This window comes from Thamnophis sirtalis, unplaced genomic scaffold, assembly GCF_051295495.1.
Source record: "Thamnophis sirtalis isolate CommonGarterSnake01/CBP01778 unplaced genomic scaffold, rThaSir2_p1.2 scaffold_7, whole genome shotgun sequence".
Taxonomy (NCBI): Eukaryota; Metazoa; Chordata; class Lepidosauria; order Squamata; family Natricidae; genus Thamnophis; species Thamnophis sirtalis.
In genome coordinates, this window is record NW_028261387.1 from 57,744,736 (window position 1) to 57,752,650 (window position 7,915).

At 43.8% G+C, this 7,915-nt stretch overlaps 1 pseudogene; it reads right to left on the reverse strand.

Moving 5' to 3' along the window:
* Positions 1-3,894: 3,894 nt before the first annotated feature.
* On the reverse strand, positions 3,895-4,889 carry LOC148044678 (uncharacterized; annotated as a pseudogene).
* Positions 4,890-7,915: the final 3,026 nt, after the last annotated feature.

Consider the following 7,915-nt stretch of genomic DNA (forward strand, 5'->3'; position numbering starts at 1 on the left):
TGATTTTCAAAAAGTGATAATAAAAGCTATATTTAAATTTAATTCTTGAATTGGAATAGCTATTCAGAAATTTTCTGAACAATAGTTATACAGATGTGTAATCTCTAACGCTTTCTTGCCTTGTGCAAAAGGTATATAGTATCTACTCCTCCCTTGTAAAGGCAGAAAATGAGGGTAATTAACTAGAATAATAAGGCACTGTTCCAATAAAAAAAAGGAACAGTAATTAAAATGTGTGTACATGTGTTTCTGTGTTAATATAAAGGAGGCAGCTTAGAATGATAGTTGCTATGCAATTGGTTTCAGTGGGTAGCTAATCTTTACTAATGAAAATAATCAAGGAAACATAGGGAAGTAAGGTCAAACTTATGGGTCTTCCCTTGAATGTGGATTTTAACATTGACATAATTTAACTGTCAAATGAAGTTCTTGCTCTGTTTATTAATCATATGCACTTTAAAGTAGTTAAAAATATAGAGCTAGCAAGATATTTGCCTTTTAAGTGGTTGAACAAGCACAAACCTCATCTACATTCTCTGAAGGGCAGCTTGTATTTAGTGACTGCATGTGACATAGATTGGGGAATAGGAGATATGAGTTCAAGTCTTGAAATGAACTAAAATAGAGTCAAAGGCTGCCCAGAGTCATAATCACTTGGGGCAGCATATAAATCTCATAAACAAAAAACTAAATAGTAGAAAAAAATACCCGGCATCCTTTGAATCCCTCAGCAGCAAAAGTCACATACGAGGCAAAAAGTAAATTCTCAGTCACGAATTTAACAGAAAGTGCATTGCTTAAATTAAATTAAATTAAATTAAGGCGACTATTACACTGGGCTGCAAAAATAACAAAGGAGTCTTGGAATTGTAGAAAAAACAATTACTGCCAACCTGCCTTCCAATGAGGACCTGAACACTGCACGAGTCAAAAAGAAGGCTGTGAAAATATCTACAGACTCCTCACATCCTGGACATAAATTGTTTCAACTCCTATCCTCAAAACGATGCTATAGAGAACCGCACACCAAGACAACTAGACACAAGAATAGCTTTTTTCCAAATGTCATTACTCTGCTAAACAAATAATTCCCTCATCACTGTCAAACTATTCACTAAGGCTGCATTACTATTACTATTAGTCTTCCCATCATTCCTATCACCCATCTCCTCCCACTTATGACTGCAGTACTGTAACTCTGTTGCTTGTATCCTTAGAATTGATATTGATATTGATTGTTTCCTGATTGCTTATGTGTACTCTATGGCTATCATTAAGTGTTGTACCTTGTGATTCTTGATGAATGTATCTTCTCTTTTTGTTCTGTAGGGAGAACGAGGCAGATAGGAACTGAGGCAAGGCAGGTTGAAGTTAACACAACCTTTATTAACAGTATAACACGGCAAAATGTAAGTCAAACCTCAAACTGGCAAACAGCAACATTTGACAGCTGACAGCCCTTTTTATACTAGAACTGTCAGAGGCTGAACCAATAGAATGGCTGCATTCTCGCCAGCTGGCTGCTCGCATCTCAACCAATCAGGGGCCGGCAATGATAGTCAATGGCGTCGTAGCCTCAAGGACTTAATACCCCTCTCCTCCTAGTTAGCATATGCATAGTGAGCCAAGTACGCTGGCTGGCGTTGGCTCCGCCCAGATCGTCTTAGTTCAGGGACGGTGACTAAAGCAGGAGAAGCTGGTGAGAGTCCTGTGGAACATCAGGAGACTGTGCAGCTGAGTCGGTGGGAAACCTAACCGCCACGGGACTGACTGGATTCTCAGGTAAGCCTGGTGACAAGAACACATCAGTGGGGGGTGTTGCATGTGGCTCTGTCTGCGCTGGAGCAGCCTCTGTCAATATTAGTTCCCTGGGACAGGATTGGGCGTGTACTGGGTGCTGGTCTGTTGCACTGGTGGCTTGCCATCTGAGCTGATTGATGTGTCGGGCTACATTCGCCCATCACTGAGCGGGACCCTATAAGAGTAAGGTCCAGTTAGTTGCGTGATTTGTCTGGGAAGCCACCTTGGTTTGGCCCCATAGTTTTGGGCATAGACTGGCTCTCCTACATTAAAGGCCCCTGTGGAGTCACTTGCGAGGGGGCTTTTCTTGGCTGCATAACTGGGGTGTAGCTGATCCAGGGTTCTCCGGAGCCAACGACCCATAAGCTGTTCTGCAGGACTTTGCTTGGTGATTGGGCACAGGATTGTATGCTGTGCCAGGAGGTATTGGGACAGTTTGTTATGCCAATTCCCTGGTCCCAGCCTCCTTAGCTGACCGGACGGCTTGTTCTGCCAGGCAATTTCCAGGCGGATGGAATGGGGCTGTCGGGGCATGTCATATGCCATGCTGGCCTAAAAACATCTGGAAGGGTGCCGACGTGAACTGGGCCCCATTGTCAGCCACCACTACATCAGGCAACCCATGGGTCACAAATAGTCTCCCCAGCACCCTAATTATGCCCTCAGAAGTGGTGAAGGGCATGAGTGCCAACTCCACCCACTTTGAGTAGGCATCTACGATGACCAAGAAGTTCTGCCCTAAGAACGGGCCAGCGAAATCCAAATGGACTCATGCCCATAGAGCCCGGGGCATGTCCCATTCCCTGATGGGCACTGAAGGAGGAGCCAGGCTAGATTGCTGGCACTGCTGGCAGGTGGCTACACAGTTTTCTGTTTCCTGGTGAATCTTGAGCCACCAGACGTAGCTTTGGCCCAAAGCCTTCATGCACACAATGCCCTCGTGATCAGTGTGCAAGCAACTTAAAATTGGTGGCCTAAGCTTTGGGGGAGCTACCACCCTATTGCCCCATAACAGGCACCCGTTAAGGATGGACAGCTCATGCTGCCCTATATTATAGGGGTGAAACTCAGGATTTACTGGCCACTGTGGCCACGACCTGCGCACCCAGTCCAAAGGCCAATACGGGGTTTGTGGCAGAGAACCTGGCAATATCCCAGGCGGATACTGGCATGGCCAACTCTTCAATTAAGAGGACCGAAACTGTAGGAGCAAGATCCAAAACAGGCGCTGGCAGAGGGCAGCAACTGAGGGCATCAGCGGGCCCCAGGTTTTTTCCTGGCCTATATTGTAGCTGATAATTATATGCCGCTAGAAAGACTGTCCATCTGGACATTCTTGGAGACAAAATCTGAGGAGTCTGGTGATCCCCCGCCAGAAGACCCAAGAGGGGTTTATGGTCAGTCACCAAGTGAAAAAAACCAACCATAAACATAATTGTGAAACCGCTTTACCCCTGCTACAGCAGCTAGGGCCTCCTTATCCAGCTGACTGTAATTTCTTAGTAAAAATTAAGCAGCCACAGAAAGGCTTGCAGTTCAGCTTTAGAGGAGAGTGTGTGGGCTTTCTTAATTGCCTCTACCTTGGATGGAGTAGGGTGGATGCCTTTGGAATCAACTAGATACCCCAAAAATTCTACACTGGAACCCCCTATGCTACACTTTTCTTGTTTGAGTTTCAGCTCCGCTTAGCGGAAACGGGTCGGGACTGCTCTTAATTTATTGATGAGCTCAGCTTGATCCAAAGCAGATATAAGCACATCATTGAAATAGGATACAACCCTGGCAGCCCCTGGAGCATCCGCTCCATTAAGCTCTGGAAAATACCTGGGGCTACACTGACCCCAAATTGCAAGCGTTTACATTTGAAAGCTTCCCGGTGTGTTATGATGATTTCAGCCATGGCAGTGGCTTCGTCCACCGGGAGCTGCTGGTATGGTTGTGCCAATTCTAACTTGGCAAAAATGTTTCCCTTGCCCAAGGAATGGAGCAGATGTTGAACCATTGGCACTGGGTAAAGGTTGACTTGTAATCCTTTATTAATGGTGCATTTAAAATCCCTGCAAATTCTAATACTACCATCCTGCTTAATAGGTATTACCAGGGGGAGTGGTCTACTGCTTCGAGCACTCCTTGTGTTATTAATGTATCTAGCTCTAGATCTACTTTGGGCCGAAGAGCAAAAGACACTCTCCTGGGTTTTAGACATATTGGCGCCACCTGGATGTCCAAGTTAAAAGAAATGGGGGTCCCATTATATTTACCAAGCTTGTTCTCAAATACGTCCGCAATCTCGCTGGCCAGCATGGTGAAGGAATCTGGAACAACGGAGTGGATGCCGGAGACATTGAGCCCCAATGCGGAGAACCAGTCAAGCCCCAGGAGGCTGAGCAGATAGCTATCTACAATGATGAGGGGAAGAGGCCCCTGGAAGTTATTGCTGGCTATGGTGAATGTGCCGCAACCCACAATGGGTATTGGCTGCCCTTGATAGTCTCTGAGGTGAAGTGGGCACCGCCTCTGGTGAACTTTGGTCATGCTGGGCACTATCCGTTTGATAGTAGCCCAAGAGATTTGGAAGAGCCAGTGTCCACTTCCATCTTTCAGGGCTCTCCCTCTATGCGCACAGTCAGGTATATCTTATGGATAGGCTTAGTCGGGGACGCATGGCTGATAGCCCAATCAGGGCTCTGCTGGTCACCTGCGATGGCAAAGCAGTCTTCACAGTGTTTGGGAAGTCTTTTTATGAATTGACTAGACAAGGCGCGCTCTGGACGTGGGTCAGCAATTTGCATGACCACTCTGCAGACCTTGGCTAAATGTCCTTTCCTGTCACACTGATGGCATATTGCAGCTTTGAACCTGCAGACTGACCTCGCATGGTTCCCACCACAACTCAGGCAACCCGCCTGAGGTAAAAAATCAGCCTGAGTCCCTTTTATTCTGGTGGCCAGTTTGAGGTGGCTAATCTCTTCTTCCTCATCTAAGAAGTCTTCTTCTTCATCTTCCTCATGGTGGACAGCATGGCCCCTGCTGGCATGTGTGACCAGTGGCAGAAATCTCTGAATTTCTGTGGTGGATTTGTCCGACATTTAATGTGCCGTGGTTTCATCCACGGCTGCCTGAAGGCTCAGCTCTTTTCATGCCAGCAAGTGTCGCTGAAGTCTGAGGTCTTTGATACCACAGACCAGCTGTTCTAACAGGGCATTATCCAGCACAGGAAAGTCACAGTGCAGGGCCGCTGTTCTGAGGGAAGCCATGTAATCGCTCAGAGATTCCCCTTCTCTCTGGGTCCTCTGCCTAAATGCATAACATCTGGCTATGCACGAGCGAGTTGGAGAGTAATGATTTTTAAGTTTCTCCAAAAGAGTCTCCCAAGGCATCAAATGGACGTATTGAGGGGCTGTTAAAGCCATAGCTGTTCCAATTATCTGGTGGCCACATGCACTGAGAAAATATCCTCTTTTATGGCCACTAGACAAACCAGTGAAGTTGTTTGCCTCCAGGAAGCACTCAAACTGTTCAAAGTAGGCGTCCCATGTTTCAGTGGCTGGGCTGAATGCCATGAATGCCAGTAGATTAGCTATCCTTAGAAGGACGGAACTTGAGATATTACCCTTGGAGTGACGTCTCATCACCTGTGACTTGAGGCAGCTCTTATTAGTGACTTAGCTTTTCCTTTACCTCAGTCCTGATCCCACCCTCATTGCCAGTGTTCTGTAGGGAGAACAATGCAGATAGGAACTGAGGCAAGGCAGGTTGAAGCTAACACAACCTTTATTAGCAGTATAACATGGCAAAATGTAGGCAAAACTCAAATCAGCAAATAGCAACATTTGACAGTTGACAGCCCTTTTTATACTAGAGCTGTCATATGCTGAACCAATAGAATGCCTGCATTCTCCCACCAGCTGTCTGCTCACATCTCAACCAATCAGGGGCCGGCAATGATAGTCAATGGCATCATAGTCTCGAGGACTTAACACTTTTTATACACTGAGAGCATATGCACCAAACACAAATTCATTGTGTGTCCAATCACACTTGGCCAATAAAGAATTCTATTCTATTCTATTCTATGTCAAACCTCACCAAAAAGATCTGATTGCCAAATAAAGGCTGTCATACTTTGGCCATATTTTGAAAGCTGAGTCTCTCAAAAAAGTCAATCATGTTGTGAGTGATCAGTGAAAAAAGGATAAGCACCCACTAGTTGAACACTATAAAAGATGATACTGAAATAACCATGGTGGATTTGAAGTATGAGGCAGTGGGGCAAGGAGAGTGTTGATTCATAGAGTGGCCAAGGGTTAGGCATGACTGAATGGCTGCTGCCGCTGATGACACATTACTTAATGGAGGAACTTCTCAATCACTGTGTCACGTGAAGATAAGTAAATAATAAACATCTAGTTTCAAACCCTAAATCTCCAAAGAGGACTGAATGATGGAAAATAGCTACAATATACTGTGCATGCTACTAAGCTAAGCAGATCCATGGTTTAGGCAAAAACAAAAACAACTATTTATGTTCCCATCCATCCAGCTTCAAGAACAGATAGGAAACATTTTCATCCGGCCATCATCAAGAATCCCAATTAAAGAAGATCATGGCCACCTGACAACTGGAAGACATGATTGAAGAACCAACCAAGCACCATAACTGAAAAACAGAAATACAACAAAACTATGAAAGTCTTCATAAGGTCTGGGATAAGAAAAAAAAATGATCTGTCTTTTTTTTCTTTTTTTTTTGCTGCCCAAAAGTAGCCAAGAGTTAAGCTGCATTACTTGGTCCAGTAGGTCCTTTACTGAGAAGCAGAAATGACATGGCATAGTAGTTTGCAGATTCTTGTTATAAGAGGAATTTTATAAAACTCTAAAGTGATGCAGCAAAACATGAGGGGATCACGATCAGTAATTTCTGACAGTAGGGCACACAAACTGTCATCAGAGGATCATACTGGTTGCATACAGAGTGTTATTAACAACTTGATAGCACCACTCTAACTGTTCTCTTTAACTAAATTGTAGATTAACCTATGCAAAGCAATTTAATTAAGCTTTCTTCTTCAAGGACCTCAACTTTTTAGAAACTGACCAAATCTTTTTCACATTTTATTTATAAAATAATCTGATACATGAGGAACATATTCATAAATCAACTGAAAATAATTTGAAGTGTATATGTTGATGTAATCCAAACCTCCTTCCTCAAGAAAAAGAATTTCAAATTCAACTGGCATGCAGCTGTGCAAAGAAACAGCACTGAAACGAATATTTGGTTCCAAAGGGATTTGTGCAAAAAGAAGAAAACTAAATTTACTATTCTGTCAGATGCTTGGCAAGAAGGGGGGGAAAAAGATATCCAGGAACTGAGCAAGATTTTGATTCCATCTTCGCAGACCTTCCCTTTCCCATCCACCTATCAAAGTCAGACAGTTGCAAACTAATACTGAAATCATACACTTCATTTATCTTCTTTCTAAAGATTTACCCTCCAAAGACTATTCAATCTTTAGTCCCATTTCCAGGACTTGGGCATTAGGTGGAAGAAGGTTCGGTGCATGCACAGAAGCTTCTTCTAATATTTCCAAAATGAGGTATTTCACTTCACCCTTAGAAGTACAGTATGCTTTGATTGAAAGCAGCTTCAAAAGGGTGCTTTACCAGAGCTTTCATCGCAGAGAAGCACCTTTTGGAAATTCTGTGAAGTCCTACAAAGTACCTTCAAGACTTTGTACCCTTCAACCAAGCAAGAAATGAAAAAACAGAATTCTTTCTTGCAACTCTATTAACTGCCACGGCTTGCAAAATGTGGGCAAGGAAGAGAAAAGCAGCATGAATACCTCTGCCATTCTTCTTACCTTTGGAAAAATTCCCCCCTTTGTTACAGCAGCATTAATTATGCAAATATTTTCTCTGGTGGCATAAGCTTTTTCCCACATGGAGTGCAAGCTTGTGTTTAGAACGTAGCTATTATTGTAAATCGGCTATATATATGACAATGTTGTAATTATTTTCATGTGTCCTGGGTGCCATTAGGCAGCTGAAGAAAGAGCATAAAGAGATTTGATGGGTGTAGTTCCCTGGTTAATTCATTGCCAGTAAGTTAATC